The sequence below is a fragment of the Palaemon carinicauda genome, chromosome 20 (assembly GCF_036898095.1).
Source record: "Palaemon carinicauda isolate YSFRI2023 chromosome 20, ASM3689809v2, whole genome shotgun sequence".
In the NCBI taxonomy this organism is placed as follows: Eukaryota; Metazoa; Arthropoda; class Malacostraca; order Decapoda; family Palaemonidae; genus Palaemon; species Palaemon carinicauda.
Genome location: NC_090744.1, coordinates 74,428,602 through 74,441,101, shown reverse-complemented (window position 1 = coordinate 74,441,101; position 12,500 = coordinate 74,428,602). Strand labels below are relative to the sequence as shown.

Here is a 12,500-nt window from a genome sequence, read left to right as displayed (position 1 = left end):
GCATCTGTTCAGATGCTTCGAAGTGACTGAAAGCACACAACTCACCCTCCGTGAATTTTGGAGGGGGCATTTTAACTTCGTTCAATACATGAAGATGATCGACACAGCTTGGAATGAGGTTTCACGGTGCATCTTGAACTCCTCATGGAAGAAACTGTGGCCAGCTGTTGTAGCAGAACGAGATTTTGAAGGTTTCGATCCCTCAACCGAAGACGAGGCCGTTGATGATCCTGCCCCTGAGGGTGATGTTGAGGAAATAATTTCAATCAGGAGGTCCATGGGGGCTTGTTGTCGATGAGGCTGACGTCCATAACCTTATCGAAGAGCACAGGGAAGAGCTTACGACTGAAGACTTAAAGGCGTTAGAGGTAATGCAGTTGACGATCATTCAAGAAGAGCACAGCTCTAGTGGAGGCGAAGACGGGGGGGAGACTGAAGAAACGACATCGTCAGAAATAAGGGAAGCTATCGGTTGGTATGAAAACCTTACGAGTTTCATTGAAAAGAAACACCCAGAAAAACTTCACACAAGTCGTCTTATGCAGAGTGTTAACCCTGGATAGGTACGCTCCTCGGACACCCCTTTAAGGGTATACTCGGACGCGAACGACCCCGACGCCAAAAAAAATTCTTGAAAAATCAGTTTTTGCAGTAACCTCCTTTTTTCTTTTGCCAAAAAAAAACTTCAATGAAATCTTAAAACAACTGTAAAGATAAATACTACTCATCTGCAGAAAAACTATTTATTATAAATATTTTAAAAAATTATGTAGAAAAAAAAAACCTGACATAAAAATTCATAAAAAAAAGTTTATACATACATACACAAATCCTTTTAGGAATTGATTCTTGAATGTTTAGGACACATCTTGATGTATTTTGGATGAAGTCAGACCCATGGAGGTGAAGATCTGAAATGAGAAAAAAAGGGTAACTTTTTTTTGGCCAAAAAAATTTATCCAAATTTCATGAATTTTTTTGGGTACCCAAATGAAATAGGAAGTGGCTAATTTTTTTAGGGAATAAACATATGATATCCTAAAATAGAAATATGTAAAAAAATCTTCATTATTTTGTAAATTACATTTATATCAGGGGCCATATCTAAAGGTAATTTTTTGAGTACTTAGAAATTTCGTAAAAAAATACATATATTTAATATATAATATGATATTTATGCAGGTAAAAATATACCAAAATATCAAAAATTCTATAGGGAACAAGAATATATATAGATAGGGCAACTTACGCTTCGGATATGTCCACAAAATGGCCGCCAACCACACTGACTCAGACTCCCTAATCTGCCACTTGAAATGTAGGAATGGTATGTCAATTTCAAGGTGTTATTTACTAATCTAATTATTATTGGATATGCATAAAAATTGTATGGTGGGTTGCTGGATAATTGTCGATTATTTTACGACTATAAAATTAAAATTCTGACCCCAAAAAAATTTTTTGAAGGGAAATAAAATCGAAAAAAAAAATGTAAAATATAATATTTTAGCTAAAAACATTTGATGATATTCAATCAAAAAAGAAGTAAACAAAATTTTCCGACAAATAAACATCTAGAGGAATCATTACTCTGTGATAGTTCCTTAGTATGTAGTAATTTTGAAAGAATTGGGAAAAAACGAAAAAATGGCAATCACCGGAAAATCGAACACATACCTATATATACGCCATATCTGGCTAAAAAAAAGATAGTCATGGGTAGCCAGATCATCTAGAAACACTTTCCAACACTATAAAAATATAAGTTTTGCGACACTACTTGCCAATTCCTTACGGTAAAATGACTAAGCAAAAAAATGCAAAACAAATAAAAAGGGGCACTCGCGGAAAAATGGCTAACATTCTAATATACGGCATTTCAGAAAAAAAAAAAATTCAGCCACGTACTAGGCAAACCATCAAGGCACATTTTCCGACAAATAAACATCTAAATGAATCATTACTCTGTAATAGTTCCTTAGTACGTAGTAATTTTGAAAGAGATGGGAAAAAACGAAAAAATGGCAATCACAGGAAAATCGAACACATACTTATATATACGCCATATCTGGCTAAAAAAAAAATAGGCATGGGTAGCCAGATCATCTAGAAACACTTTCCAACACTATAAAAATATAAGTTTTGCGACACTACTTTCCAATTCCTTACGGTAACATGACTAAGCAAAAAAATGCAAAACAAATAAAAAGGGGCACTCGCGGAAAAATGCCCAACATTCTAATATACGGCATCTCAGATAAAAAAAAAAGACATGCACGTGTTAGCCCAACCATCAAGGCACACTTTCTAACACATAAACATGAAAAAAAATCAATAATATACGGCAATTCCTTACTACGTAGTAAATTTTTACAAATATTGAAAAAAAACAGAAATTGGCAACCGCAGTTAAATACCCAATATACCAATAACTACGTCGTATCTGACAAAAAAAAAAAAAAAATAACGCATGGGTAGCCAGATCATCTAGACACACTTTCCAACACTAAAAAAGCAAAAGTTTTACGACACTATTTGGCAATATCTTACGGAAAAATGACTTGGCCAAAAAATGAAAAAAAATGAAAAAGGGGCACTCGCGGTAAAATGCCCGACATTCTAATATACGGCATCTCAGATAAAAAAAAAGACATGCACGTGTTAGCCCAACCATCAAGGCACACTTTCTAACACGAAAACATGAAAAAAAAATCAATAATATACGGCAATTCCTTACTACGTAGTAATTTTTACAAATATTGAAAAAAAAAACAGAAATTGGTAACCGCAGTTAAATACCCAATATACGAATAACTACGTCGTATCTGACAAAAACAAAGTCACGCATGGGTAGCCAGATCATCTAGACACACTTTCCAACACTAAACAAGCAAAAGTTTTACGACACTATTTGGCAATATCTTACGGAAAAATGACTTGGCAAAAAAATGAAAAAAAATGAAAAAGGGGCACTCGCGGTAAAATGGTCCTCGTGGTGATGAACGACATTTTAACTAAAAAAAAAATCATGCACATGGTAGCCAAACAATCCACCAAGACTTTCCACAACTGATAACCTATACAAGTTGCACCATTCTACGACAATTTCATAATACGTAATAACTTTGATAATTATGCAAATTACCTTAGAAGGGTAAACTCGGTCGCGCTCGACCCCGATGCGTCTCAGAAATCGGGGAAGGAGTACAGCTACAGCAATGCACATCTGGACACTACTAGAGCGTGTAGGGGAGACACCTCCTGCAGGTCGATCACCCACAAATTCAGTCACGGGGGTGAGTCACGTGAGAAAAACCTGTTTTTTTTTTTACGCTCGGGGTCGCGAACGACCCATCGTACCTATCCAGGGTTGATAAGTGTATGAGTCATTTTAGGAATATGTTGAGGAATCGTCAGAAACAGGTTTCTTTAGATAGATATTTCTCCAAAAGAGAAATGCCAGAAAGCAAAGACGATAATAGTCATTCTATCAAAAAGCTATAAAAGGGTAATTTTTTAAGTTCTAAAAAAAAATCATAAAAAAAAGTTCAAAAGACAAAAATAAAAAAAAGGATTTTTATTTTTAAGTGTTTATTAGCATGAATAAATTTTTTATGAAGAGTACATAACATAATTATCATTGATACGTTTTTATATCTACCGTCTACTCCCCCCTCTGCCTCCACCAACTACCAGCTCAAGTCACGTCACTCCAAAGGTAAATAAGATTTAATTTTTCCTTTACAGTACTGTACAGTAAACAATTTTTATTTATAATGTTATTTGATTATATACTGCACAGCACTGTACATGTATATTATATATAAGTATACTGTAGTACAGTGCTTACTATAATACTGCATTGTATTTTGTTACATTCTAATTTTCAATGTTTTTACCAGGGTTTTTCACGCATTAACTATTCTATTGCCCGCCATACGACATTTTCACCATACGACACCAACTCCGGAACGGATTAATGTCGTATGGCCGGACCTACTGTATCCCTGAAAATTTTGTTTAGATATATGAAGATTTCATTCGGATTATTCTAAGAACAACTTACTCCACCGCCAAAAATAACCCTTCAACCCATAATGAATCAAAAGTTTGTTGTGGCTTTTATGGCAGATATCAACATAGAAATTGATATGAACAAAGTTAATATCCATGCCATAAATCCATGAAAATTTAATTTACATATGTGAAGTAATCTATGGGTGATTCTCCGCTCCGCTGACAATCGGCCTCTATTGGATATCGAAAAATGGCCAGTGGGACTTCTCTATGGAATGTATCCATACGAAAATTGATATGTATATAGTTTACATATCACCCTTCAAACCCTGTGAAAATTATTTGAATATCTGTAAAACTCTAGTAGTAATTCGCTCCTCCTCACTGATTTTTTAGCCAGGACACGCCTAATGCAGGTATGAACAACAGAATTAGCAGGGATGAAGCTTATATATATATATATATATATATATATATATGTATATATATAATCCCTTAAAATCTCATTTGAATATATTTATTGGTGTTAGAGTTATTTACTCTGCCACCAAAAATATTAGATGCCTTCTCCGGTCCGAAATTTATAGTTAGGGGATGAATGGGCTACGGGTTGGGTGAGAGATCTTCAACAAAATTTCAGCTTTTTATAAAAGGTCACTCACTTCTTTTGCGACATTGATAATAATAATAATAATAATAATAATAATAATAATAATAATAATAATAATAATAATAATAATAATAATAATAATAATTATGATAAAAAATTTCAAACGCCTAATAATATAACAATTTACCTCCATAAATCTTTTCAAGAATTACCCTTATTTTATACAGAAAAGCTTACGTTTCTGTGAAAGATCTTGAGAAAAGAGTTTATTATCTTTCCATGACTATCAGAATACAATGAATTTTCAGATTGTGAGTTTGATATTAATCTCATAAAAAAAACACAAAAACATTTACCTTTAAAATGGGAATAGGAATTAAAGGACGATTCCAATAATTTAGAAACGAGAAAAAAAAAAAAAAAAAAAAAAAAAAAAAAAAAAAAAAAAAAAAACATCCACTTTTCGAGGCAAAGCATTTGTGGTAGATATATCTGTAATAAGGTTATCTGCCTTTAGTAATGTGAACCAAGCAGAGTTGAAGTTTGAAATACCTGGTTTTCAGGAGTTTGTTGGGGGCATCAGACTTTTATATTTTAATATCTGAACTAGAGTCTTTAGTAACACAAGAAGCCACACTACTTAATCAACACAAATGTTGAAAATTACTAAGCTTTAAAAAAGAAAACTAGATTAGTTGAGTTTTAAGGTTTGGAGTGCATTATCATACTACAAAAATATCAAAAAGGTTGTATTTGGAGTTTTCTCCCCCTTTGGATACAACTATCTATTTGAGAAAGTATTTTCTATCATGAATCTTGCTTGAATATGAAAACTATTTCTTACTCTACAAACACTGACCAAGTGCACAAGGAATCACAGGAACATATCTCCCATTAATTAACATCAGGTATATAATCCTTACATGAAGATATAATTTAGCTTTCAGCAATGAATTACCTCAGAAATATTTTCAGGAGGTGATAGCATTAACAATAATGTAGTGTTGCTTGCCCTTTGTAATACTGTGATTGCCATAAATAACACTGATACCATTACTACTATGATCTTTTTTTTATCATTCTCATATCAATAAAAATATATACAAGAAAGAACAAAAAATTGCACTGTTAATATGATTATATTTTATTCATTATATAATATACTCCACTTTCAATTATCAGGAATGATTTTATAACATCGAAGAATGCTATGTAGAAGTGTATTTTTTGTAGTATGTAATCACTACAATTATATTTTGTACTACTGGTACTAAGTGCAATAATGCTTTGTTACGTTTATTGACAAACGCTGCTATTGAAATGAAATGATAATGCCCGAAAGTATAATAAATGATATCTCTATTATTATTTTATTAAGTGGGCCTACTGAACTATATTTTGTTATTTTGAAGTACGGAATATTTTAATTTTAATTCTCAGAAAACCATTTTTGTCAATGTGGCTCTGATACTACAACATTTTTATGAATATCAAAATAAATGGCTCTTCTAGCATCAAAGGCTCGTGAACAATGTTCTAGACAAAGCTTGAATGATTATTATTACAAATAAATGGGAAAAAAACTGTGATATTTAACACTTTTTGGATTTTATTACACAGAAGAAAAGAAATGTTGAAGAACGAGTCACTGTTCCCTGAATGTACACGAAAAATATGTATATTTTGGAACCAACACATTAATTATACTGAAGAAAATGAACCCGAAACAAACACATCTGTACAATTCAATCAGTAAATAACTCATTATTGTTTTCACTCATATAATTACTCCATTAAACTGAATTTTCATAATTTATATTTCTGAATTAAAAGAGATACTAAGTAGAATAAGCTAAAAAGATTACATTGCAAAAATATGTAAAACTATGAATCTTTTTTTTTTTAGTCATCCAATCATTGAATCATTCAATCTTTTGGCGTGAGGTTAATCGATGCTCAGGTCGTCGACAGTTTAAAAAATAAAGCAAGATATATGATTTGCATTCAATGTTATTTCTATTTAACCTGATAAGTAAAACAAATAAGAGAATTTATGGGATAAAATTATCAATTATTATTTCATTCAAGTAATTGTACAAGAAAGGGGAAGATAAAGTCAAGCACACATATGTAGAAAACTATTCACATTAAAAGGTTGAGGTACTTCTTAGTGCAAAAATGTAAAGATGCATGATTAACTCCCCCCTCTAACCTCTGTCTTGTTAATAAATGAAGGTTATTGGCCAGAGTTTTACGTGATGGAGAAATTATATACCCAGTTTTATACTCTTTATCAGGAGGTTTGTTATATTTTGTTAGGCATAGTCTTCTACAAGATATGAGCAAATATAACGAGAACACTATTAAGGATAGGCTACAACTAATTGACTGGTTGCATGACCAAACAGAACAGAGCTGAACTGAAAACATTCACAATTATAATCCTATATACATAGACACAAGGAACATCCTAAAATCATACCAACACATGTGGACCATTCTATATGACAAACGATCGACCGAAAGGCCTCAGAGCTTCTGGTAACATCCAGCCAGACCTTGCATCCAGCACGATCTCTGCGCGGTACAGATATTCTCTCTCTCTCTCTCTCTCTCTCTCTCTCTCTCTCTCTCTCTCTCTCTCGAAGCTGTGTTAATCATATTCATTTCTTCATATTTGAATAGAGATCAGTTATCAATTGAACCAACCGTCAACCAGTTTGAGAATTACATGAAATCAGTTGTACTAATAAAATACTTCTAAAGTTATCAGAAATTTGGGAAAGTCCTGATTAAAATTTGGAGAGAATACTTTAAATAAAAAAAAATAAACTAACGATATTTTGGTCCCGAAAAAGATAATCAAAAGTTTATAATTTTAAAGGACGAATAGTATTACGCACTATTACAACAGTTGTCAAGGTGATATTTTTTGTTTGCTCAGTTTCATTGTTTGTTTGTCTCTCTGGTTGTCTCTGTTTCTTTGTAGGAATAAAGAGCAAAAAATAACTTTTATGGAATTTGGAAGAAATGTTATCAAAATATTGGACTACAGTAGTACCTGACAGCTACTGATTACATATATATAGATACTTGTGTAAATTTCTGGGAGTATGGAATGAACCACGCTCGAAGGGCACTACTCAGCCTTAATTAAATCCTCCAGAGCTGCGTAGCTGAACTATCACCATATATTCGGTAGCATAATTTAAGCATTACGTTGCTATGGTACAGTTGCCTAATTGATTTCGGCGCACTTCGCGTGAAGATAGGATGACATGGATAATCAACAATGCAGCACTGGATATTATAGTAAGAAAAAAGCAAATTACCAAATGAAATAGTAATGAGAGGGAAATAAGATTTAGTAGATAATGAATAAAAACATATATATTTAGTTATATAGACAACATTGTCTTCGTTACATTGTGAGCCTACTAGTAATGTCTCTATACCTAATGTGGAGTACACCAAAATTCCTGAAACCAACTGTACCAGTCAATTTTATATTTGGAGAACAAGGAAAGTAAATTATATGGAGATGTGGTCTTTTATGAATGTCAAAGAACATATAAAGAAAAAAACTAATACCTCCCCAACATCAGCCCCTCATAAGTTCATATTATCAACCGAAATTGGTTACCAGTTATGACCCAAACCAAATCTGTAAAGTTATTATAAGAATAATTTCAGAAGAAAAACTCTTTCACAAGTAACTATCAAATACTTTTACCGTGTGAAACTATACGGTACTGTTGTTTAAAGTGTAGACGAATAGGAAAATAAAGTGCATTGTCTGGTTATGGTATATATATATATATATATATATATATATATGTATGTATGTATGTTTGTGTGTGTATTTCTATACTGCCTAATACAAGAAAGTAACAATGGCTTGAATTTCGTTCATTGATCACATACTACTAAATTCCTGGCTAAGTCTTTTATAGTTAAATTTAGCCTTGAAATATAATATAAATATGATTATTTTTAATCATTTGAGAGCATTACGCAAGCGTAACTCGGATTTTATTTATCATGAGGTACTGTATATATAATTACAGCAAATGACGAGAACCTGTATGATCCGGTTATTGTATTAGATAATACACCAAGAGACGCAAATTAATATGAAACAACCTTGTAATACATAAAGAATATGTTTGTTATATTAGAGAATCATAATTTCAATAAATCAAGGGAAAATTTAGCCTCCAAGACCAATAATGTAATGGAAAGAGAAATCATAATAATGTTTTTCAGACAACATTGTATACCTTGTGTATAAAATCACTTTTTATATTAGTCAAAAGGAAATATGTTGAAAAATGTATAGAACTTTAAAGAAAAATTCTCAATCAATTGGTGATTTTGAAAAGTTGATTATAATCTAATATCTATTTTTAAAGAAAAAGAATGTAAAAACTTAACATATTCCTTTTCAGAGAAATGTGTGAGTACTTAGCATGTGCTGCTTCATATGTTTGAGTCACATGTTTTTATGTTTCAGATACCTTATAAGACTCTCTATGCATTATAGTGACATTTTGTATCAGAAAAAGAATTTGACGACAGACCTTACTATTATGCAGTTTTAAGAGGGAGTGTTCTAAACCAGCAATTTTCTATCCCCGTAACATCTCTCTCTCTCTCTCTCTCTCTCTCTCTCTCTCTCTCTCTCTCTCTCTCTCTCTCTCTCTCTCATAAACTGTATCAATATATTTGTCCTTATTACCAATTCAATTTTTTTCTCTCCCTCTTTTTTTTCTTAATTAACAATCTCACTCCTTTGTTTTAATAGTCCATCTATACCTGCATAAGTATCCTCTTGAACTGTTCCTTGGAATAAATCACTGGTTTTCTTGGTTCTCAATTACATTTAGGAATTGGCAGCTGCTCTGAAGAATAAGGACATTCCTTTAAGTTGTGACGGCCGAGAGAAAGGTTATGACTCAAAGGCAAGATGCAATCAACTGAGTAAGTTTATCAAAGAACACTCTCCTTTATATACAAAACCTCAAGGCAACAGGCAAAAACATGTTCGAGAAAATGACAATGTTACATAGGCGACACGCAGACATGTCTATTCGGGTTCTTTTTAGTGCGAGGGAAGAGCGCAGCTACAAGCATAATATATACAAAATAATTTATGTACGATCGTGTAACACACGGTTGGTACAAAGGCCTCTGCAACTCTACTACGAACAATGGCAGAGTCTTGACAAGCCGTAACTATTTAGATCTTTTTTTTTTTTTTTTTTTTTTTTACCACCAAGAACTGTTGTCATTCCACTCTAATCCATAACGAGTTCTTACATATTTACGTTTCAGGGGCACCAACAATACAAAATGTAACTTATTTTCAGTCCTTTTTATTCTTATTCAGTCATATCATTAGTTGTAACTTATGAATGCTGCAATTCTGAAATTGTCTGAAAACAATAAGCTTTACGAAAATGTGATTTGGTATCTGTAATAAAAAGGACGAGAAGGTTAACAATATTTACTAGTAATAGAAATATTCTAAAGCCAAACAAGAAAAAAATTTTAAGATTCATTTGAAATTAAAATCATAGCATGTAAAACATATGTAATTGTTAATCCCTCGGCAATTTACAGAAGTGATTAAATTGTGAGGGAATGAACCCATGTTTCATTTAAAGATGTTATAAACTTTAACATACCCTCAGAGAGAGAGAGAGAGAGAGAGAGAGAGAGAGAGAGAGAGAGAGAGAGAGAGAGAGAGAGAGAGAGAGAGAGAGAAATATTATAGGCTTTCTGGGTATATGAAATGAGGAGGCAATATATACAGAATTAGGATGACGTAGAAAATGGAAAAGAGGAAGGAGTAAATAATTTTAAATAAGTCTATGAAATTCATCCTCCCTCCTCCCACATACTCCAACCCGAGCAAACATCTGTAGGTAAAGGGGAACGCTGTTAACGTAAACCTAACTTTGTTACCTAAGACCTTAACCCCTGGCTACCTTCTGATTGAACTATAAATTAATTTCATATCTCAAGAGGCCACAGTATGATCATATTCTGGAATCTTATCTATGCTCGAATTCCTTTCTACGGAAAACAGAGGTAATTATTTACTTTCACCAAAGCAGCACCGTGCATCAACTTACTCAATAGGAAAACCATCATTTCTTGAACTACCTTATTACTAATGCTTTTCTCGCATAAATTATACTTACCTTCTTTATCAGTAATAAAATAGATTCAGGTATTCCAAAATGTATTTGAATTCCATGCTACATTTCTTTCTTCGGTCAAATATCTTTATTTAGGAGATCATTTGTGTTATTTCAGTTATCCGTATTTTTTAAAAAATACTATAAGTGATCTTTGCGTTTTTAGGTTGTATTTTGAATCAGCAAAACTGTGGAAATACTTTTCAATTAAATATCTTTGAACATCCCCAAGTCGATAGTAAGTACAATTTCGTTGGCTGACATAAATAATAGTAAAATCAACACTACAGAAATTGAATGGGAAAATACATATCAGAAAAGGATTTGTTAGGAAAAAATTCTTAACTTTTAAAAAGTTTACAGATATATCGGACATCTTTCTTTCTTCTGCATTTATTTTCAAATATATTCGAGTTTCCTAAATTTTTAAAATCTGATTTATTGAGCCTCTTCAAGCATCAACTTACGTATTAACAATAACCATCTTTAATATAATAAATAATAATCTGGCTTGAATCTCTCAACAGAAAAATACAAAGAAATTTCAACATTTCTGTATCACAAAACATATTACGAAATGCCATGTCTTTGAAGCTACCCGGTATAGTGTGTTGTATCTCATTACTATTCTAGTTAAGTAACATTTTAAGTCTGCAAAATATCTACATAATTTTGCTGGTAATTTAATTTATGAAACTTCTCTCACTGATCATATGTGTGTTTATATACACATGAGTGTACAAATACATAATCATATAATCATATACATAAGTTTTTATATAAAATCAAAAGAAGACAGTCTTCGCCAATTTGTTGAATTGAAAGTTTTGAATGGTTTATGCAGAATACTTGTTGAACTCCGCTCATTCAATTTGCTGTCATCAAAATGGAAAGTCCCGTATATCACTAAGTAACTTTACCTATCTCACCATAAAACATAAGAGTATGCTTTTATTGTAAATTTCATCTCACTCTTTCAGAAAATTGAATACCGATTTCAAAGGATTTCGTTTGAAATTCACTAACTGGCAACTACAACGCATATCTCAAAACCTATTTTTTCCTACATTGAAAGCTTTATCAATCAAAATAAAGGTAGCATATGATGCGCAAATATCCTATCTATGATAATCATAAGAATCATACGAAAAAATTATGGTATAGTGTAGTTACCTGATAGTATATTTTATTATAATTATAGCCATCTTTTTTATCTAATAGTAAGTATCATTTATTGACTGTCGAGTCAGTATATGTTATTAAAGCTTTTGATAATGAAACCTAATTGAAGAAAAATCTAGTTTTTACCATTCATATAGGTCGCTGAAAATGGGAGGAAAGAGAAGCGAAGGAGGATTTGGAATGATCTGGGAAATGTGGACGAGTGGTCAGCAATGGGTATAGTTGGATTATTTTGTGGGTGCTTATAAAGTGGCAAATGTTGCTAATTCCCTCTGCAGGGGATGGAGAGGTTGATATAAAACTCAGCATATTGAGGGGGACTACACTGATTATTATTATTATTATTATTATTATTATTATTATTATTATTATTATTATTATTATTATTATTGTTATTATTATTATTATTATTATTATTATTATTATTTTTGTTATTATTATTACTGTAGCGAACAAAATGAGTGACCTTACATGAAATGCCAAAATTT

General features: G+C 32.0%; 1 pseudogene; it reads left to right on the top strand.

The window, feature by feature from the left end:
* The window catches only part of LOC137659897 (piggyBac transposable element-derived protein 3-like), a 126,817-nt pseudogene that overhangs the window by 98,098 nt on the left and 16,219 nt on the right, over positions 1–12,500 (top strand).